Below are 24,820 nucleotides of genomic sequence, written 5' to 3'. Positions count from 1 at the left end.
AGATGGTATTATTTGTCAAGTGCAGATGACAGTTCTAGGTGTAGAGACACTGAAACATGTAGATGAAAAAGTATAGCCAGAACACAACATAGACAATGGATGAAAAAATGTAGACAAAAAGTAGATGCTAAAACTATGTTCCAAATTTAATGTGAGTGGATAAAAGTAGAAGGGCACAAAGATGCTAGTATGCACAGATGTTAGTCTGTGGAGATGATAGAACGCAGATGACACTGCATTCGATGCAGATGACAATGCGATATTTTTTACGATAGACTATGAATTTTTGATAGATTTTTGAGATGAAAATAGGCACATGGGTCCCACTGGACATGCCAAAATGTATGCTAAAGAAATTGACTTTTTGGGAGCAAGAGTTAACAAAAAAATATTAGTTGATGTTCATGCATTAAAGATTCAACAATGAAAGAAAACTAACCAACATTTTCTTGAGTTTTTCAACTCAAAGCAACCAACAACCCAAGTCTTCAAGCAACCTCAAACAGATCAACAAAGGCACCCATGAGAGGCCTTGTTGGTGTGTTGGATTGGAGGGATGTTTGGTGTGCTCTCCCAAACATAACTATGTTTGAATTTCTTGATGTGAAGGTGCAAGTGTGATTGATGAAACTATGCTATATGAGATGAAAAATACCTCAAACAATGGATATGGAGGAAGCCATGTTTGAAAGCATTCAAGGATGTGGAGATGCAATGCAATAAAGAAACTAAGCTAATATACAAACTAAACTAGTATGCAAGTGAAATGAATATCCAAATGCATGAACAAGCCAAATGTAACAATGCAAATGCAATCTAAAATCAACTACCAAGGGTTAGTATGCAACATGAATATCACTACAAAAACTCTAAAACTCAAACTAGCATGATAACACTATGAAAACTCAAAACTCAAACTAACATGATAACAATGCATGTGGAGGAGATGAAAATGCTTGAGACAAGGGCTCTATTTATAGGCTTGAGGGAGACCCTGGGTGAGGTGGCATCTATGTGGCATCCACATAGTGCCTCAAGGAGACACATAAGCAAGCCATGCAAGTGGTCGACATTCAAAGTTTGCTCACACATGTGTGAGAAAACTTGGAGAGAAGAGTGGGGGACAAAGATTGCAAGAGGGAGTGGTCTCAACATGTGTGGGCACACACTTAGGCTTAAGAAGGGTTTAACAAGATGATTAAGGTAATTAAGTGTGATTAAATGGTGGCTAGGCTTAGGAGGATGAAAGTGATAGGTGTAGACTAGGTTTAAGATTAAATTGAATAAGATTTAATTTAATCATACATTTAGAGGAATTAATGAGATAGAGGGATTTAAATAAATAGAATTATTTTAAAAAGGGGATTATGGGGGATCATGTATTAAATAATTTTAACACATTAAGGATGGAAGTATTTAACTCAAATTTAAATACTTTAGAAAAGTGAACCCACTTAATTAAATAAATTTAATTAAATAGGTAGAAGAATATGAAAAATATAATTAATTAATAAATGATAAATTATAATTTCAAGGGAAATATTTAATAAATTAATATAGTCTTTAGGACAATGTTAAGTGTCTACAAGTTCTTCATGAGCTAAAGCTCTTTTGATGCATACGCCTGTACCATTTTGCTCTCCCTTTCCATGACCAGCCTCTGTGAAATTTCACATATATTGAATTCTACACAATTTGTGCATCTTGCTCAACCAATAGAACATCCATGTATTCTTGAATTGAGATGCACAATTGTTTGACCAAATAATGTGCTGACGATATGGTATGCCTCTGTTAGCCAAATATCTATAAAATAGTTAAAAACAACAATGTACAAACTCCATAGAATGTGATTGATCATCGCTGATGTAAAAATGATACTTTCTCAAAATATTCTTGCCATCCTCTATACTTGTAGGTGAATGCATGAATGTTATATGAACAAATATGAAAACTTGTTGAGAAGTATAATACTTTGCTTCCACCTCATTTTGTGGTTGTAGTGTGTAGTTCTCTATGATGTCTACAACCAAAACGATGGTATCCAGTGGAAACATAGCCTTACATAAGTTGAATTGCAAATCCAGCCATTGAGATCTATGTGTATGCCTTGCATACTTGTAAATAATATTTTCATGAAAAACTTTCATGAACTCATACACTGGAATCTTTTCAATGACTAAATCACATCTTTTACCCTATTTCTCATATTTTAGAGCATGTGTCACTGTCTTATATTTTCTGTAATATACTATTTTATTTTCAATTTCATGTGTACTATCCATATGTTCACAAGTTGATAAAAGTTGCAAAGAACCACAAAATAAGCATGTACCATCCAAGCATGATGTCTTGTAAAATTGTTGGTCATCCCCTATTTCACATACAATGTTGGATATGAATTCTTTTGAAGATCTTGGTGGCTCATTCATGTCACAATCTTGCAAAAAAAACTTAGAATGCAAAAACACACATATATTCCTAAAAACATAAAAATGGTTAGAAAATTCAATATGTATCCTACAACAACAAGTTGTGCATGTGTGATTTATCTTCACATAAAAAGGTTTACCCATCTCAAAAAATCTTTGACTTATTCAAATTTGAGGATAAATAATAATAAATTTTGCAAAAAATTGTGTCAGAGTTGAGTCCAAAAAATGTTTTGCATGTGGGTCACGATTTTGGCTACCAATCCTCCTTATAACATCTCTTTGATTAAGAGAAACACGTGCATTATTTTTTCAAAAATGTTCAATCAATGATTTCAAAGCTTCACTAATTTCTGTATCCTTTCACGATAGTCGATTGCTAAATGTCCATTACTCATTTTTTGTTGGATCTTCCAATCTCTCACGCCTTAGCATGGCTCTCCTTAGAGTATCTCTACCAATTTTTAATGTTTTTTTTGTCTTTCTTATGAGTCGAGCTTTCTTCATTTGAGTACTTACTATTGTCAATGTAAGTACTCGTCTTGTGATATTAATATCTTTGGTGTGTGATTTAGAACCCACTTTTTCATAAGCACTCATTAGATTCTTTACAATAATTTTTTCATTTGAATTGTCCATCGTTCTTAGCCCAAGAATCTTCATGATAGGCCTAAATTAAAATTCCTCATCATTTCAATAAATAATTGGCATTGACCTATAATATTTAATTCTTCAAAGAATAATCTCCACATACAATTAAATTTTCTTTGACAAGTACGCTTGCTAATCTTGTCATGCATTTATTTCAAAATATTACTGTCGATATCGACCAAATATTTTGGTCTTCTAAAATGAATTCTAGAAGGTGTTATAATCTCTTCCGTTCCCTCAACATTTTGAACATCAACATAAGGTTGAGTGTTTTGTGTACCTTGAATTGAAGATGATGTGCCTTGGTAATAAGATGCAAAAGATGGAATATCACCTACTTGATATGTTGATATTGTGTCTTCAACATGACATGATGGAGTGTGTACATCATCGGATCTACAAATTAGCATCTCTTCAGCATGAGAAGATGATATGACTCCAACATTGGAAGATGGTGTAGCTTCACAATACAATTATCTTCTTGAGCATAACAATCTCGTTCATTCTCTATCTTTCCAATTCTTCCTCTTTGTTTCTTTGTATCGGTGGTTCTTGTTCCTCTTCGAAAGTCAATTCTTCATTATTGCTTTGCAATTTTTTTTGTTTTTGTAGTAGTTTTATTTTATCTCTTTTAATTTCCAAATCTCTCTCCCTCTCTTTATTTGTTTGAGTTTTTGGTTTCTTCTGTGGCATGATGATGATTTCTATATGTGAAATTATTCAAACATCTGAATTACTTACAATTTGTAAATTACAAATCATTCAAATACATATAAAAATTACAATTATTTCAATGAACACACAATACATATTAAACAACTTGCCAAATTTCTAACCATGTCCAAATAAAAATTCATTCAAACATACGAATTTAAATAAATTCACTATATATTAAGCAACATGTCAAATTATAATCAAATTTTTCTCTATATAACAACAAAGAATATTTAAAAAAGACTGCACTAACCTTTTCTATAGAAAGAATATTAAAAAAGCCTTCAAATAGTGTTTGCTAACTTCCAACAACTTGAAACCCATGTTTTCTATCGAAACAATAGAATACACAATAGACAAAAAGTAGAATATGGATCAGTAGGGACCTAAACTTGCTTTGCCACCATTTTTTGGTGTTTTCATATAGTAAAAAATAATCTCTCACTATCCCATCACCCCCATCCCATACTCTCTCTCCCTACTCCCTCCTCTCCCATCCACTGCTCTCTCTTGCTCTCTCTCCTCTCCCATCCCCTAATCTCTCTCGCTCTCTCTCCCCTCCCATCCCCTACTCTCTCTCCTGCTCTCCCTCTCCTACTCCCTCTCCCACCATCTACTCTCTCTCCCATCCCCTACTCTCTCTCACCCTCTCTCCTCTCCCATCCCCTACTCTCTCTCACACACTCCCATCCTCTCTCTCTCTCCCTCTCCCACTACCTACTCTCTCTTTCCCATCCCCTACTCTCTCTCTCCCCTCTCCCATCCCATACTCTCTCTCTCTCTCTCTCTCTCTCTCTCTCCCTCTCCCTCTCCCACCACCTACTCTCTCTCTCTCTCTCTCTCTCTCTCTCTCTCCCATCCTCTACTCTCTCTTGTTAGATTATGGTGATTGATTAGGAAAGTACTGTACATACTTCATAGTTAGTGGAAATTTTTTTTGGGCTGTGGCTGACATATTATGGTCGACATATGGCCAACATGTTGTAACCATAAAACAAATAAAATACTTGTATAAAAGGGTTTAGGGTTAGGTATTTTCATAGTGTTGTGACGCAAAATTACTTCTTGCAATGGTATTGAGTTGTAAGGGATTACAGGTTGTAATCAGGTTGTAATCACTGGATTGTAATAAGATCGGACTTGCTGTTTGGTGGATGTAGCCCAGGGATTGGGTGAACCACATTATTTCTTGGTGCCTTGTGTTCATTTCTGTGTGATCTATTATTTTATGTTATTGGTTATTTTTGCATGTAATTTTTATTTCTGTTCATGGTTCATCCTAACATCTCTCACCCTCTCTCCTCTCCCATCCCCTACTCTCTCTTTCACACACTCCCATCCCCCTTCTCTCTCCCTCTCCCACTGCCTACTCTCTCTCCCATCCCCTACTCTCTCTCTCTCTCTCTCTCTCTCTCCCTACTATCTCTCCTCTCCCATCCCCTACTCTCTCCTCTCCCATCCCATACTCTCTCTCCTCTCTCATCCCCTACTCTCTTTCTCTCTTTCCTCTCCTATCCCCTACTCTCTCTTTCTCTCTCTCCTCTCCCATCCCCTACTCCCCTCTCTTGCTCTCCCTCTCCTACCCCCTCTCCTACTACTTACTCTCTCTCACTCTCTCTTTCCCATCATGTACTCTCTCTCCTCTCCCATCCCCTACTCTCTCTCGCTCTCCCTCTCCTACTCCCTCTCCCACCGCCTACTCTCTCTCTCCCCCATCCCCTACTCTCTCTTAAACACACTCCCATCCCCCCTCTCTCTCCCCCTCTCCCACCTCCTACTCTCTCACTCCCATCCCCTACTCTCTCTCACATCATCCTCCTCTCTCTCTCGCTCTGCCTCTCCCATTACCTACTCTCTCTCCCATCCCCTACTCTCACTCTCTCTCCCATCTTGTTCTCTCTCTCTCTCTCTCTCTCTGCCACCCTCTACTCTCTCTCTCTCTCTCACACTCTCTCCCATCCCCTAGTCTCTCTCTTACACACACTCCCATCCCCCTCTCTATCCCTCTCCCACTCCCTCTCCCACCACCTACTCTTTCTCTCTCTCTTACACTCTCTCTCCCATCCGCTACTGTCTCTCTCTCTCTCAGGCTACTCTCTCCTCCCTTCTCCCCTCTCGCATCCCCTACTCTCTCTCTTTCACATAAACTCCCACCCCTCCCTCTCTCTCCTCTCCCATCCCCTACTCTCTAGACCTCTCACACACACTCCCATCTCCCCTCTCTCCCTCTCCCACTCCCTCTCCCACTGCCTACTATCTCTCTCTCACTCTCTCTCTCCCTCTCTACTCTCTCTTTCCCATCCCCTACTCTCACTCTCTCCCATTCCCTAATCTCTCTCTTGCCCCTACTCTTTCTCAAACTCTCTCCCATTCTCTCTCTCCCATCTTGTACTCTCTCTCTACCACACCTACTCTCTCTCAGACTCTCAAACTCTCTTGCATCCCCTACTCTCTCTCTTACACACATTCCCATCCCCCCCTCTCTCTCTCCCTCTCCCACTGCCTACTCTCTCTTCCATCCCCTACTCTCTCTCTCAGGCTACTCTCTCTCTCTCTCTCTCTCCCCTCTCCCATCCCCTACTCTCTAGATCTCTCACACACACTCCCATCCCCCCTCTCTCCCTCTCCCACTCCCTACTCTCTCCCTCTCTCCCTCTCTACTCTCTCTCTCTCTCGCATCCCCTACTCTCTCTACCACCCCTACTCTCTCTCTCACTCTCTCACTCTCTCCCATCCCCTACTCTCTCTCTTACACACACTCCCATCCTCCCCTCTCTCTCTCCCTCTCCCACTCCCTCTCCCACTGCCTACTCTCTCTCTCTCTCTCTCCCATCCCCTACTCTCTCTATCTCTCTCCCCTCTCCCATCCCCTACCCTCTCTCTTTCACACACACACACACACACACCCATCCCCACTCTCTTTCTATCTCTCTCTCTTATCTCCTATCCCATCCCCTACTCTCTCTCTCTCACTCACTCCCTCTCCCACTCCCTCTCTCACCACCTACTCTCTCTCACACAGACTCTCTCTCTCACTCTCCCTCTCCTCTCTCTATACCACCCCCTACTCTCTCTCTCACTCTCTCTCATCCCCTACTCTCTCTCACACACTCGCATCCCCCTCTCTCTCTCCCTCTCCCACCGCCTACTCTCTCTCTCTCTCTCTCTCTCTCTCTCCCATCCCCTACTCTCTCTATCTCTCTCCTATCTCCCGTCTCCCATCCCCTACTCTCTCTCTTTCATACACACACACCCTTCCCCCTCTCTCTCTCCTCTCCTCTCCCATCCCCTAGTTTCTCTCTCACTCACTCTCCCTCTCCTATTGCCTCTCCCACCATCTACTCTCTCACTCTCTCCCTCTCTCCTCTCTCTTTGCCACCCCCTTCTCTTTCTCATACTCTCTCCCATCCCCTACTCTCTCTCTCTCTCTCTCTCTCTCTCACACACACACACACACATTCCCATCTCTCCCTCTCTCCCTCTCCCACTCCCTCTCCCATTTCCTATTCTCTCTCTCTTTGATCCTCTACTCTCTCTCTCCCTCTCTCCCATCCCGTACTCTCTCTCTTTCACACACATGCACACACACACACACACACAGACACAGACACACTCATCCCCCCTCTTTCTCTCCTCTCCCATCCCCTACTCTCTCTCACTTGCACACTCTCATCCTCCTCTCTCTCTGTCTCTATGTCTCTCTCTCCCTCTCCCTCTCCCACTCCCTCTCCCATTGCCTACTCTCTCTCTCTCTCTCCCATCCCCTACTCTCACTCTCTCTCTCCCATCCCCTACTCTCTCTTCCACCCCCTACTCTCTCTCATTCTCACACTCTTTCCCATCCCCTACTCTCTCTCTCTCTCTCTCCCATCTCATACTCTCTATGCCACCACCTACTCTCTCTCCATCCCTTACTCTCTCTTACACACACTCCCATCCCCTTCTCTCTCTCCCTCTCCCATCACCTACTCTCTCACACTCTCTCCCATCCCATACTCTCTCTCTCTCCCCTCTCCCATCCTATACTCACTCTCTTTTACGCACACTCTCCCATCCCCCCTCTCTCCTCTCCCATCCCTTCCTCTCTAGATCTCCCACACACACTCCCATACCCCCCTCTCTCTCTCTCCCACTCCCTCTCTCACCACCTTCTCTCTCTCTCTCACTCTCTCCCTCCCTCTCTACTCTCTCTCTCCTATCCCCTACTCTCACTCTATCTCTCCCATCCCCTACTCTCTCTCTACCATCCCTACTCTCTCTGCCACCCCTACTCTCTCTCACTCTCTCTCATGCCCTACTCTCTCTCTTACACACACTCCCATCCACCCTCTCTCTCTCTCTCTCCCACTCCCTCTCCCACCACCTACTCTCTCTCTCCTTCTCAAGCTACTCTCTCTCTCTCCTTCACACACACACACACACACACACACACACACACACACACACACACACACACACACACACACTACCATCCCCCCTCTCCCACTACCTACTCTCTCTCTCTCTCTCTCTCTCTCTCTCTCTCTCTCTCTCTCCCATCCTCTACTCTCAATCTCTCTCTCCCATCCCATACTCTTTGTCTACCACCCCTACTCTCTCTCTCTCTCTCACTTCCTCTCTCTCTCTCCACTCTCCTGTCCCCTACTTTCCCTCTCTGTCACCCCTACTCTCTCTCACACTCTCACACTCTCTCCTTTGCACTACTCTCTCTCACACACAAACTCCCATCATCTTCTCTCTCTCTCTCTCACTCTCCCATCCCCTACTCTCAATCTATCTCTCTCCCATCCCATACTCTCTCTCACTTCCTCTCTCTCCCATCCCCTACTCTCAATCTCTCTCCCATTCCTTATTCTCTCTCTACCACCCCTATTGTCTCCATCCCCTACTCTCAATCTCTCTCTCCCATTCTGTACTCTATCTTTTCCACCCCTATTCTCTCTCACACTTCCTCTCACCCCCTCTCCCATCCCCTACTATCTCTCTCTCACACACACACACACACACACACACACACACACCCTCTCCTCTCTCTCTCTCTCTCTCTCTCTCTCTCTCTCTCTCTCTCTCTCACTTTGCCTCTCTCCTTCCCTCTCTATGTACTATTTAGGTCTTAATAGTGCATGCACACTAAAGAGTGCATGCACTTTTAAGACTCAAATTTTAAAATTTTTTAAATAGAACGTGTGCACTATAGCACACACATGCTATAGGGTGCACACACTATTTAAAGCTTTGCATTCTACCAAGCCTAAGGCTTGGTTTTGCCTTAGGGATCCAACCCAAAGGTTTGGAGTTTGTAAACTAGTTTGAGATGTGTTTTGCTGCAAACATTCAAAAAATGATTGATTTTTCTTGTGTTCTCTCCTTCAAGTTTCCTCATGGTTGAGCATCAATAAAATCAAGTTACATGACATTGTAGGTCTTTGTGTAAGCTATATAACCATAAAATTTATTTTTTATTTGAACTATTTCAAGCCTTTCAACTATAATTTCTTTTGAATGTATGTACTTTTTTTGTCAAAAACCAACATGTACTAATTGGGCTGTAGATTTTAGCTCATTCATCAAATTTTGCAGCAACTTGTTTTTTTAGAAACTAGACTCCATTCTACACACTTTGAAAAAAAGAAGTTTTGATTTTAGATTAGTTTTCAATCGTTTCTATGGGGAGCACATAGATATTTCATATTTTTGGGATGTGCCTAATTTAAAAATTCATTAAAAAAAAATACACATTATAAAATTACTTGAAAAATCTAGGATAAACTACTATTAGGTAACTTTTGACCAGAGCAATTGAAGAATTTAAAAAAATAAAGTTAAAATTTTAGGGGGGCCACACTTTGTACTGTGTTATGGTTTTTTGGAATAAACAGTACCACTTTTTGTGGCCCCCTTTTTTGAGGACCTAAAACTAAACCATTTTGAAAAAAATTAGTAGTTTAAAAACTAGATTCAAAAGACTACTACTTTTGTTTTTATCATATCTTAAAATTTTGAGCATAACTATCTTCAAATTCTTGTTGAAGTTTAAAAAAAAGGTGTCCACTTATACCCCCTTTTGGCACCACAACTTGGTGCACTTACCCATCATAACTCAACCTTTCCTCTAGGTGCTATTTTTACCTCATTCAATCAAATCCTCTTCATTAATCAAACAAATGATATTAATCAAATCATCTAAGAAATTGTCTTACCAGAAAGTAGCAGGTTTGACATCAGTGACAAAACACTGATTGAAATGCATTTTCACACTTGTATCAATCTATTTTCAACAATTTCCCTCTTTGTCATTGATGGTAAACCAAACTAACCAAACTTAATTAGTACAACCAATAAAACACCAAAAAAAAATAGTTCTTTGTATTGAAATCTCTTCCTCTATCAGCAACTTTCATCTTCTGAATAGGCTACATAGTTATGTTCTAATCAATAGACAATCAATCAAATCATCCTTGTGACTCCCTCTGGATTACTTCTTATATCTCCTTTGACATTAACTCCCTCTTACTAGGATCAATATTTCTCGCTCAACAGGATTTCTCCCTCTTTGACAACAATGTCAAGGATGTATCATCTTAATATGTAGATATGAACATTGTTAGTTTTTCCTTCGGTCACCTAGCTTGTGACTGATTTATAGCTCCAAATCTTTGATTATTTTAGGCAGCTCCTAAAGTAAGATCCACTGCATCAATGTGTAACATATGTCAATCAACTTGTTTGATGTAGGGCACTCCTCATGCTTCTTAGATAGCCTTTGATAGGGGTATCACCCCTAGTTTACCTCTTAGATACTCATGAGCATCTTTAAGTAATGCTTTTGTGAAGATATCAACTATATGCAATTTTGTGTTAACATATTCCATCTTCACCTCTTTATCTTGAACTAACTCTCTCAAGTAATGATACTTGATTGCAATGTGCTTAGTCTTTGTATGCATTATATGATTCTTTGATATATTTATAACACTTGTATTATCACAATAAAGTATCACAAGTTTAGTAATTTCCTCCATAACTTTGAGTAGCTATTTGATCCATACAATGTTTTTACAATTTATTGCAACAACAACATATTAAACTTCAGTAGTAGATTGGGAGATACAATTTTCTTTCTTGCTAGTCCATGTAACCATCCTTTTTCCTAATAAAAATGCTCCTCCACTAGTACTCTTTCTGTTATCAATATTTCCAACCTAATCAACATTAGTGTAGGCTCTTAATTCAAATTACTCATTTTTCTTATAGTATAGACCATAGTTTTCTAATCCTTTTAGATATATCATTATTCTCTTAACTACCATGAAATGATTCTCCCTGGGATTAGAAGAGAATCTTGCAACTATCCCAAAAGATAATGCAATATCAGGCCTACTATGTACTACATATTGTAATTTTCCAATCATAGACCTATATAAAGTTTGATTCACCTCAACTAAATCATCATTCTTTGAAAATTTATGGCTTGTCAAAATAGGTGTGCTTACTAGCTTTGAATCTTCCAATCCAAAAGTTTTCAATATCTCCTTTACATAATTTGATTGAGTTATGTATATAACATATTTCATCTAGTATACTTGCAAACTCACAAAGAACTTGATCTCTCCAAACATAGACATCTACAATTATTTCTTCATTTCATTTGCAAAATATTTTCACAAGTATCTTGACCTCCAAATATGATATCATCAAAAAATTTCAAATAGTATACTTGCAAACTCACAAAGAACTTGATCTCTCCAAACATAGACATCTACAATTATTTCTTCATTTCATTTGCAAAATATTTTCATAAGTATCTTGACCTCCAAATATGATATCATCAAAAAATTTCAAATAGATTTTTGTTATCATTAGTCCTATCAAATCCAATCTTCACAAGATACTTATGAAGTCTTTCATACCATGCTCTTGGTGCTTACTTCAAACCATATAAAATTTTGTGTACTCTACATACCATGTTTTTGTTATTAGCATCAAGAAATCCTTTTGGATGTTCTATATAAACCTCTTCCTCTAATATACCATTCAGAAATGTAGACTTAACATCCATTTGGTAAAATTTAAAACCTTTGTATGCGGAGTAAGCAAGAAGAGTTCTTACTCCTTCCAATCTTGCAACATGAGTGAATGTTTCTCCATAGTCTATCCCTTATTCTTGTGTATATTCTTTATAAACTAATCTTTCCTTATTCCTTATGACTTAACCATTTTCATCTAACTTGTTTCTATACACCCACTTGGTGCCAATCACATTCTTATCTTTTGGTCTAGGAACTAGAGTCCATGTCTTATTTTTCTCAATTTTTTCAATCTCTTCTTTCATGGATGTACTCCAATCCACATATTCTAAGGCATCTTTCACTATTTCAAGTTCATTCATCCTGAGTAAACATGGATAATTTCTAAACTTGTTCCTTTTCATTGGTCTAGCATCTTTATCTCCAATAGTCTATATAGTAGGGTGATGTCTCTTGACATACTTAGACAATCTTGGTTCTGGTCTATTTTTCTCATATGGTCTCTCAACTTTTTGGATCACTATGTGCATCTCTATCAAGTAGTTCCAACATCTCTTTCATGTACACTAATCTCAAAATCATAATGTGACTCAACTTCATTTTGTAACTCAACACTTGAATATAGCTTAGTTCCTGAATGCAACTCGACATTCATAATATGTAACTCGACAGTCACCGAAACTTGTTGTTGGTTTACAACTTGATTTACAACATCTTCATTTGTATGCATAACTTCATAAAAGTATACAAATGATTTGTATTCTTCTGGTTCCTTCATAGGTTCAACCTTGTATACTTTTGTATATTCATCAAATTTCACATTTGCACTTTTCACAACTTTTTTTTAGATTACGGTAAAAACAAGTTTTAAAGGGACCTCGAAACCCTTTCACATCCTCAAAAAGGAAAAAACAAGACATCCTTCAGGAAAGAGTGTTTAAACCTACTAAAAGCAGCACCAAAATCAAGTTTTACAGGGACCTAAAACCACTAACAAAGTCCAATTAAAGTACCCAAGTTTTACAAGGACCTGGAACCTCCAGTATAGTTTAAAATAAAAACCAGAAAATAGGACCAAACACAGGGACCAGAAGTTATGACCAACAAACAAGACCTAAATAGGAACCCAACTAGAAAAGAAGACCCAAGAAACTATTACAGTTCCATGATCATCTTAAGTGCCTCACCAATCTTAGCCATATCTTGGATGGAGTTAGTAGCCAAAGCATAAGCAACAATCAAGGCTTTCTTCCTCAAACTTTGTCTTGTCCTCTTTCTAGGGCCCTCCAAAGATATGGTTCCTTCATTTGCTCTTTTGCCCAAGGTCACCATAGTAGCACATATGCTTGAAGTTACCTACTCCATTTTTGTTCCACTTTCCTTGATAAGCATTCTAAGATTCTGCTCATAATCCTTAAGTTTTTTTGGGATATCTCCCATTTGCATCTCAAAGTGTTGGATAATACCCGATCAACCTCCTGGTTATGTTGCAAGGTTTCCATTTTCTTCTTCAGCCCCATTATTTCATTATAAATCCAAGAATCGACCTAGAGGAAAAAATCATCTTTTAGTTTGGCAGAATGCAGGAAGGAGAGCTTGGTTTCCCTCTTCGGGGAGTCACCCATGTCATTAGCAGTGGTGTGTGGCACGGGCTCAACTTTTTCTATTTGTTCCTCCTCATCCAATAGCTCCTCCTCTCCAGCCTGCACAGGGTCATGTTCACTAGGGACCTCCTTATCTTGTCCCTCAGTCACCTTAATAGGAGTGGAATCCTTCCCCATGTTTTCCTCCTCAATTATAATGGTTGGATCATCAATTAAATTATCTTTCTCTTTATCACCTCCCCCAGACATAGTTTGAGTACCCTCATTATCAGACTTTCTTTGATCCGAGTTATCCTCAGTTGTTTCTTCCCCTCTCCCTTTCTCATTTTTGCCTTTCATTTCTGGATAACCTTCTAAGTTAGAGCTAAACTCCCCAACATCCATCCCTTCCTCTTCCTCTGGGGCATCTTTATCTGAGCCATCAGTACTCTCCACTTCCATATCCTCTTCCACAATTTGTCTTCGAGAGATAGAGGGTTTCAATTTTGCCTTACCTTTTAAGGATTTAGAATCCTTATGTTTGTCAGTGGAGGGAGATGAAGCAATGGATTTATTTTTACAAAAACCCTCAATGAGCAAAATCATACCTTCATGTAAAATGGGTCGTGACTCTTTCTTTCTATGGGCATTCAAGCTTTGGAGCAAAGAGAAATGCAAGTAGAAAGGTAAGGAAATTTTGTCCTTGTACCTAAATGGTTAAGAAAGACAAAGTGGAATTTGTGCACCCTTTTATTCCTACCATCAAGAATAAAGTACTCATGAATACAACCAAGCACATCATGCCAAATACCTTTAATCTATTTCACATAAAAGAAGTCTTTATTCTTCTCCAGTTGCATCTCCTCATCATCTGTATTTGGGAATTTTTTGTAGGCCGCATTGAAAATACTGGTCTATTTCAAGAATTTAATACCTTTCATGGGGAGACCAGTAACCTTGATTATGAATTCTTCAGTAAGCTTCACAGTGACTCTGTGGAGAGTAACTTTGTCATCAACCCAATTTTGAAGAAGGTGGTGGTGACATGGGGTTTGAATCCATGTAGCTACTCCAAGTAGCTGAACACCTTCCCTTTTTGGAGAATCTTCCAAATGTTGTGCCTAGCCTTCCAATCATCACATTTTTTGGGCTCCTACTTCCTCAGTTCATCCCCCATATTACAGAGCAAACAAAAAACCAGAGACACCCAAATATTGATAGCAGAGAGGTTGAAATGAGACCAATTTTTTGTGATTGGAGATTGAGGTCACTTTTTGATGATACATGCAGAGAGCACATTACCTTTACATGAATGTACCTCCTCGGGGAAGGTAATCTGATAGTCGTAAGGCCACCCCCCACAAATCATTAAATTTCTAATCCAAGAAAATCTTTCCCACTTTGGAATGAATAGAATCATAATTAATAATCACTTTAAGATTCACATTCTTGTTTAATTCATTGAGCCACCTCATCTTATGCCCCATTTGAACTGCATGATTTGCTATCCAGTCAGCGGCCCCATTGACTTCTCTATAAGTATGGGAGATGACCACTTTTTCAAATTTTTGAAATAAGGTTTTGATTTCCATAACCGTAGCCTCTATAGACCATGAGATAGAATTTTTATTATTTAGGATATTAATAATATTCAAAGAGTCACCTTCCAACCATAATTTGGAAGACCCCAATTCAACAACTAATTTAATGGTATAGAGGGCTGCAGTAGCTTCAACAATATGGCTATTTGAGTGACCAAAAGGGATTGCAATAGCATCAATAACATTTACCAAATGATCTCTTAGAACACCTCCACATCCTGCTCTTCTCAGGTTACCCTTATCTACTCCATCAAAGTTCCCTTTGATCCATCTATTAGGGGGCACAAACCATTTTATGATCAATCTAGGATTATCATTTTCAACTTAGATCCTTGTGATCTTAAAGGGTTATCAAGTTGGAAGGTTTGAGTAGGCTTACTCTGGGATTTAAAATTCTCTTTGAAGGCTCTAATGATATTTTGACCAAGCACCCATCTTGGAAGATCTTTATTTCTGAATATCCTTTTTTTTTTCTTTCCATATGCCCCACCAAAGGTGGGGGAGGGTTAATTTCCAAAGAAAATGAGCATTAGGATCCTTTGATAGGTATCTCCAACTTTTGAAAGAAAGATCCACATTGTTTTGATAGACCCATATCATCTTTTCACAACTTTGTTAGTGTTAGTATTTAAACACTTATAAGCTTTACTTCTTGTGGAATAGCCAAGGAATATACCTTCTTCACCTTTTTTTAAAAATCTAATTACCATTCCTAAAATCCTTGAGAATATAACACTTGCTTCCAAATACCTTAAAATATTTTACATTTGGTCAATATCCATACCATACTTCAAAAGGTGTTGAATGAGTATCTTCTTAACTTGTACACAATTCAAGGTATAGATAGCTATACTTAAAAATTCTCTCCAGTATTTGAAAGAAGTATTTTTATCCATCATGTGTGTCCTAGCACAATCCATTACTAATCTATTCCTCCGTTAAGTAATTCCATTTTGTGGAGGGGTCCTAGGAGTAGATGTCTACCTTTTTATTCCTCTATCATTACAAAACATCTCAAACTCATTTCATGAAAATTATCCTCCTCTATTAGATCTCAAACATTTTAGACTTTTACCTATTTCCTTCTCAACTCTTGCTAAGTACCACTTAAACATTTGGAAAATAATAGATTTTTGTTTCACAAACATAATTGTTATCATTCTAGAATAATCATCAAAAAATAGCATAATGTACTTATCTTTTCTGTAGCTTTGCACATCAATTGGTCCGCACAAGTCATTATGAACAATATCTAATATTCCTTTAGAGGTATGAGTCTTACTCTTAAAACTTGACTTTGTCATTTTGCCTAACTAACATTGTTTGCAAATTATATTGTCCCGTTTCTTCAACTTAGGCAAACCTCTAACTCTCCTAATGTTATTGATACTAACCAAGTTATCAAAATTAAAATGACATCGCCTCTTGTGTCATAACCACACATCATCTAATTTTATAATTAAGAAACTAGCATCATCTATATCAAGGTATAATAAATTACCTTTGGTTTGATCACATTTTCCAATTAGTTTTCCATTAATATCATATATCTTGGCAATCTTGTTCTCAAACTCAACCTTACAACCTAAATTATTTAGTTGTGACACACTTACCAAATTATAGTTAATTCCTTCAACATAGTAAGCATTATCACATCAAATATTTTTTGTGAATTTGATAGAAACTTTTTCTTTTATTAGACATGGTGTATCATTACCAAACCTTACACTATCTCCATCATAATAATTCAAGGTAATGAACTTAATTTTATCTCTAGTCATGTGATGTGAACAACCACTGTCAATGATCCATCTATCATTCTTATTCACACAAGACACTAGTGCAGTTGCCTCATCCTCATCAGATTTATCTTTCATTCCAATATACACCACTTCATCATCATCATCATTAGATCCATCTTTTGTTTCCTCTTCAACAATATAGCAAGACTTCTTGCCTTTGTCTTTGTAAGCTTTACTATCTTCATCTCTTCTACTTTTGTACTTGTTTCCACCTCTATAATTCTTCTTCTCTAGACATCTAGCAACAATATGACCAACCTCTTTGCAATTGAAACACATAATAGGTAACTTACCTTTGAACTTGCCTTTACCTTTGTGAAATATCCTTGCTAACAGTAATTCAAGTTGTTCTACATCCTCCTCATCTGTATCACTGTAACTGGAAACATATTTTACCTTTTTCTTCTTCTTCTCATTAGGTTCCTTCAATGAAAGCTTGGCTTCAAAAGTAGATTCAACATTGTTAGGTTTGAAATTATCAAAATTAGATAGCTCAAAAGTAGTGAGCCTACCTACTAAACCTTCAAGGTTTAGATTAGAACCTTGTATTCTAGAAAATCTAATAGCATAAATGGACAATAATGTTCTCAAAAAAATTCTTAGTATAGTCTCATCATCTATTTTACCATTATCTCCTCTTATTGCATTAACAACATCTTTTATCCTTGAGCAATATTGCACAATATTCTCACCTTCTCGAATTCTCATATCATCAAACTTACCTCTAAAACTTTCAAATTTGGCTCTTAGAACATTTTTATCACCTCCATAGATAGTGTGAAGAGCATCCCAAATTTTCTTTTCACTATCATAACCCTTGATATCATCAAACTTGACGTAACTTAGGGCAGAGGCAATCTCCAACATTTCTTGGTTGTGTTCTTTCTTCTTTTTCAGATCTTTAGCAGTTAGGACTCCAATAGGATCAACATGCTCAACATCAATGGTAGATTGTGCATGATCTCCAAGACCTTCTAGGTGTAGCTTCATTAAACTTTTCCATACAGGAAATTTATCTCTATTAAGCTTGGGTACCTCTCTTTTTAACATTTTGATCTTTTTGCTTTTAGTACCTTCAAACTAGTCCTCTTAAATAGATGGCTTTGATACTAATTGTTGGAATTCATTAGAATTACTGGTCGCGGGGGGGTGGGGGGGGGGGGGGTGGGGGTGGTTGAATTAGTTATCCAAGGTCCAGATGTAAAAATAAAACTTTTCACAACTTAGTGAACCCATATCCATAAAAGATTTTCATCATTTATGCATCCATTAGATCATACAATCACTTAAACTTGTAGGTTACTATCAAATCAACTGTGTAGAAATGTAAGCATGCAATATAATAGATTCAATAACACATTTGACACAATGATTTAATATGGAAACCTAGTTTGGGAAAACCCACCAGTAATATGCTACTCATTCTCACTCTTATGAAATGATTCCTTGTGAAAGGATAAACATGTTAAATTTTACAATACATACTGTTAAATGTGACCTTGTTGAAGGATTTCAATCACCTATTAAGAGTGAGCCTTGTTAGAGGACTTTAGATTATTCACTTTGAATCTCACCTGATTAAAGGATTTACGAATGACTGTTAGGCCAACCTTAATCCAAAAGATTTATCCTAGACTAGTTCAATGATTAGAAAGTAATAGTAATGCATGATCTGATAACAACCTTAAGTAGATTATTAGTGCACTATAATATCATTGTCTTACATGATCCTTGTACCCCTTTTCCATATCATAACTCAACCTTTCCTCTAGGTTTTATTGTTACCTCATTTGATCAAATCCTCTTCATCAATCAAACAAATGATAGTACTAAAATCATCTAAACAATTGTCTTAATAGCAAGTAGCAGGTTTGACATTAGTGAAAAAAAATTGATTGAAACACATTTTCACACTCGTATCAATCTATTTTCAACAACACAGAGTTCTATGAAAGGGTGAAAGATAAAAGGAAGAAGGTGGCCACAAATTGGATGGTACAAGTGCAAGCGAGATGTTGGCAATATGGGTTCAAGTAGCAAGTACAAGACCAAGATCAAAGGACATCAAGATTGAGATCATAAATGGTTCCAAAATGTTGAAAAAAAGATGATATGAAGTCAAGGACAAGATTTGGGTCAAGATGAAGGAACACTATAAAGAAAATATTCAAGATATCAACAAATAGAAGAAAGACTCATCAAGTTAAATTGAAGAACAAGATCAACATAATCTAGAAGATGCCAAGTGAAAATATTATAACATAAAGGATTTGAAGCAATTGAGAAGATGGGCCATGATAATTGAAGGTTCAAAAAGTTTTTTCATCATCATATGTTATTTATCAAGTTTATAGGATGAGTGTGCTAAGGCGACAACCATATCCTCAACAAATGAGAATGTGCCAAGTGACCAAGTCGAAAATCTTCATCATGTTGTGTCTAGATTTACTAAATTTTTTGAGAGAGGAAAGGGATAATGAAAATAATATTTTTGGATGTGTCTTGGTTCAATAAATGGTGGTTCAATAAACTTCTCTATTATGAGAATACATGTTGAGATATCATTTTGCTTTATGCCTAACGAAAGGAATCCTTTCAAACCCCTCTCTTGAAAACCTTATCTGGGATCAACTCCAAGGTTTTGGGCAATCTTGTAACCTACTGGAATCCACGTAGTAGAATATAAATGTGAGTGTTCACAAGGAGGCCTTTGTTTGTTTGACCAATTTTGGATAAGATTTTGAATTTGCTTGCTATCTCAAAAAAGTATCCACATAAAAGTAATATATTTTTGTATTTTTTTGTTTATAATGAATGCAGTTTTAACTATGCAACTATATGAATTCCTACATTAACCAAGTGTTTGTAAAAGCAAATAATAAAGATAAGGTAACAAGAATTTTTAGCAAATTACTTGAAAAGAAAATCTCTAATGGACATAAACCATGGAAACAACACATCTACGAGTTGAGCTTTTGAAAAGATCGAGAAGTAACCAATGAAAATAGGAGCAATGCTTCCTTAATTTTACTAATGCAATCGTTGATGGGAATTTAGTAATCATAAGATGTTTCACTTCTCATCAAATTGCAAGGCCATGGAGAGTGCACTCACGCAAGACAAAAAGTTATGTATGAATAGTATGTGATCTCTTCTCCAACTAAGTACACCAATAGAATTTGTAAACATGCGGTAAACACCAGAATTAAAAGATTACTCAGTCAAAATAACACAACAAAACCATTGGCTCCATTACACTCCATGAATATACATCCATAAAATATAACACACTACATAAAGAATCAATACACTTAGAATGAGAGAACTAATAACATATATTATTGCATCAAAATAATGGCCTGGAATACATATTTAATTCCTCAATTTATAGGAGATCATCTCCTCAATTTGTGTTGAGAGTGAGAGATTGCTTCATGCAAATATATACTTAAAACTAATAAAGAAAATCTAATTATATACAAATTGACTCTCTAAATGGTGTTAAGTAGGAGTCCACCCTTGTTTATATTAATTAATGGGTGCATGAGCCTTTACATGACTTAAAAACAATGAAAGAAGAAGTAGATAAGAAGAAGGAAGCTATCAAATGATGTAGGAGTCCTTGGAGATGCCAAAAATAGAAGCTCAACATTCTCTGGATGTTTGTAAGAGTTAAAATTTTTCCTGAATGCATTTCCAGTGCATGGAAAGCTCTAAATTTGGAATTAGCAGTTATCTATCAGTGCACCTCTGACTTCCTTAAAACTTTTGGTGCACCTTTAGAGAGGCGCACCTTGCACACCTTTGGAAATCATAAATTTGAGTAAGATTTGGAAGTTGGTAATACTATTTGAGATAGATGAGGTAACAACCAATTCTACTGAAAATCTATTCAATTTTGTTCTCTTGATAGGTTGTAATGCGCTAGCTAAAATTGTGAGGGCATCTTCTACCATATTTGTCCTCCTTGGAATGGACTTGATGTTCAATGCTTTGAAGTAATCTATTAGATCCCATACTCTATTTCAATAAGTGAGTAACCTCTTATCATTGCAAGAGTATATCAATTCTATTTGTCTTATCACCAATTGGGAGTCTCCTTCGATCATGAGAGATGTGATTCCCTTCTCTAGTGTGAAGAGAATTCCTCAGATCAATGCTTTGTACTCTGCAACATTGTTATTACATCTAAACTATAATCGATATGATGCATAGAAAGACCTACCTTTTGGGTTGATTAACTCAATACTTGTGTCGACTCCTAATTTGCACTTGGAGCCATTGAACCTGAGTGTCTAGATAGGTTTTTTTTGGGCTTCCTAGACTTATGCTTATTAATCCATAGATTTTATTTTACTTGGGATTTAAAATATTGTTTCTTTGGAACCTATTGTAATCTCCCATGAGGTGGAATTGATTAATTTTCATTGTTATTTCTTGATACCTGAAGTGTATGTTTCTCTTGTTTGTCCTAGATTTCCCTAATCAATTATGTAATTTTGTCCATTTTATGCTTGGGATGAATGACTACTAAAGTCCAACCTTGACCTTTTACATAACATCTCCTTCTTTGGACCTTGATCATTCCTAGTGGAGGAGAAGACAAGCCTCCACCATCTAAAGAGGTATCACTATATGATGCATTTAGATCTTCAATTTCCTCTTCAACTTTTTCCACATATTCAGATACATTTTTAGAACTTTGATTTTCTATGGGTACTTCTTTTGGGACTTGGTCATTCTTTATTTCCATTATCTGTGTTAATACCTTAGTGGTCGCTTCTTAGAATTGTGAACAATCAACCTTTGAATGACTAACTTTATGCAATCTACAAAACCTTGGAAGAAGAAAAACATTTTGATTTTCTTCTTCACCTAGGCCTTGTAAGTTTTCCACCATGCTATCTATGAAATGCATCACAATTTCTTCTTTTAGGACTAGAATCTTGGAGCTTCCATTTTGATCAACTAATGTTTTAGTTGAAGTTGTGTCAAAAGCCATTGCTTTATAAGAACCCAAATCTAATTGTAAGAATGCCACCTCATTTGGTGAATTATATTATGTAATCATTATTTTTAACTTTGGCTATGCATCTATCTTGATCTAATTATTACCCTTTCCATGGTAATCACAATTGAGTGAAATTAGTAGAAAACCATCCTCTTAGGAATTTTGTCCATTCTCTTCTTAGTAGCAATCCATATGTCTTAGGAATTTCCACCACATGTATGTCAATGATGTCTTGAATTTGGGGATCAATGATTAATTGTATATGAACATATTTGAACACACCGATGACTTTTACTTCCATTTTGTCTAATGACATCACTTTTCAGTTAGAGGGCTGAGAAGTGACTCCCAACCTTTTTGCTATCAAAAGCGGCATGACATTACAAGAAACTCATGAATCAATTAGGCAATTGTGAAGATTATTCCCATAGATCCTGATACTAAGAAAAAAGGAGACATCTCAACTTTGTATTTAAACATAGTTGATATGGCCTTCAAAGCATTAACTTGTTGTGAGACTATTTTTTGAGGAACAATATCCACATTAGGGGTTATCTTTGCATGATCCAAGATTTTCATCAGTACTTCCCACTGGTTAGGACATTTTTGTAGCATGTCAAACATGGACATGTTAGCCTTCATTCATTTCAAATTTTCCATTGTAGTATCCTTTTTGGTTGATGATGAAGGGTTCTTCAAGATTGTAGGCACATTCCCTTGATTCTAATTTTGTTGTCCTCCATACGAGGGAATCATTGGTACTAGATTATTACTCACTCTTGGATCTAGAGGTGTTGGTTGCAATGCTGGAGGAATCCCATCTCTCATAGGTTCTTTCCAACTTCATAGATTGTAAGTATTCTGATTGTCATTTCGAAAAGAAAACATCTCTTTTGGTTGTGTATCTAGTTCTTAACTGAATGGGAAAGAAAATTTTTCCCTGACTTGTGGTTCCACTCCTATTTTTTGTGCAAAATTCTAGGATTCTAGTAGAATAGCATTGAATTGCATGAGAGGTTCATTATTATTTCCTTGTGAATTCTGATTCACTTCTTGATTTACATTGTAGTATGAGCCATAATTGCTAAGTGCATTCTTATTATTGTCATATTGATTGATGTCCATATACTAGGAATTGTTGTTATTCTTATCTGCAAGAATGCTTTCATTATTTAGACGAGTGTTCCATTGTCAATTCTATCTTTGGAAACTATTGTTGCGATTGGGAGGATTGAAATTGTTTCCTCCATTATTGTTAGCCATGTTGGTCTTTCCTACATTCTTGTTTCCATTGAAATTCCTATGGTAGTTTTGATCATAATTATTGTTGTTGAATGAACTAGCATTGTTCTCTAAAATTTTTTATTCTATCCTTGCGACAACCTCAAGTGGGTCAGCTCATTATTCATTTGAGACATGGTCTTCTTCATTTGACCAAACTTGGAGGCAAAAATATTGTCTGCTTTAGCGGAAGCTACTGACTTTTGCTCAAAGAAAGAAAGTTTTGGAGATTCATATCTTGGGTATGTTATAGTTGGGGTTTTTGGAGTGGGTGCTTGTTTTAATGGAACTAGATTCATTAGTATGAATTGGCTAGGCATTATGGGTGCTCCAATAGGATATGTTGGCATGTTCATAATAGCCTGAGCTAGAGGCATCAATCCTCCTCCATTAGGATTGGCTTGCTTTGTGAAGGTAATTGCTTATGAGAATAATTTTTCCAATGTGTTGATATCTCTCATGGGAAGTCTTCTTAGGAAAATAACAATAAGATGGAATTAAGGAATTCTTGCTCCTATTTTTACTGGTTACCTACCAATCTTTTGAAAGGCTTAACTCGTAGGCATGTTTCTTCTGTGGTTTATGTCCATTATGGATTTACTTTTTAAGTCATTTTCTGAAACTTCTTGTTACCTTATCTTTTTTATTTTCTTTTACAAACACTTGGTTAATTTAGGAATTCGTATAGTTGCATAGTTAAAACTGCATTCATTATAAATAGAAAAATACAAAAATATATTACTTTTGTGTGGATAATTTTTTTAGATATCAAGAAGTTTCAACATCTTATCTTAAATTGGTCAAACCAACAAAGTTCTCCTCATGAACACTTGCATTTATCTTCTACTGAGTGGATTCTAGTAGGTCACAAGGTCACTCAAAACCTTGGAGTTGATCCTAGATCAATTTTTCAAGAGAGGAGTTTGGAAGGATTATCAAGGTCCAAAGGACCAATCACTTCATGAAAATAGCCTCTTAGAAGCTCATTCTATTTCTAAAGCCTCAACAATTCAAACTCATCTTGTACTAGATGGTTATATACTTCTTTAATTCCTATAGTGACCATCAATTTAGTAGTGTCCACAATGGGATTTCCCAATAAGACCTCTTTAATATGATAATCTTTTAGGGTGAGATCTTTAGTACCTACATGGAGAGGAGGGATGGAAATATGAACAAACAAGTCCTAATTTGGATTATTCATAATAAAGGCCAATGTTCACACATCACTCGTAGGTAGCTCAGGTTACTTGAGGGCTTCAACTAATTCTTTCATTCCCTCATCCACACTATAATATAGTTTCCTTTTATACCTAACTATCACATCTTTCTTCAACTAGCTTGGAGTAGTTCCCATCAGAGACATATACTTAGATGAAGAGGGAGTTTGTACTACTATGCCCTTTCCCTTATCACTCCTCCCCAGAGTCTTTTCTTTATATGAGAGATCTACATCATGCATCCTTGTGTTAATTTTGATTCTTCATAATAAAGGCCAATGTTCACACATCACTCATAGGTAGCTTAGGTTACTTGAGGGCTTCAACTAATTCTTCCATTCCCTCATCCACACTATAATATAGTTTCCTTTTATGCCTAACTATCACTTCTTTCTTCAACTAGCTTGGATTAGTTCCCATCAGAGACATATACTTAGATGAAGAGGGAGTTTGTACTACTAGGCCCTTTCCCTTATCACTCCTCTCTAGAGTCTTTTC

The sequence above is a fragment of the Cupressus sempervirens genome, chromosome 10 (genome assembly GCF_028749045.1).
Source record: "Cupressus sempervirens isolate cs-2001-9-10 chromosome 10, ASM2874904v1, whole genome shotgun sequence".
Lineage (NCBI taxonomy): Eukaryota > Viridiplantae > Streptophyta > Pinopsida > Cupressales > Cupressaceae > Cupressus > Cupressus sempervirens.
The sequence above is the reverse complement of the archived record's forward strand: the minus strand, read 5'-3'. Positions refer to the sequence as shown.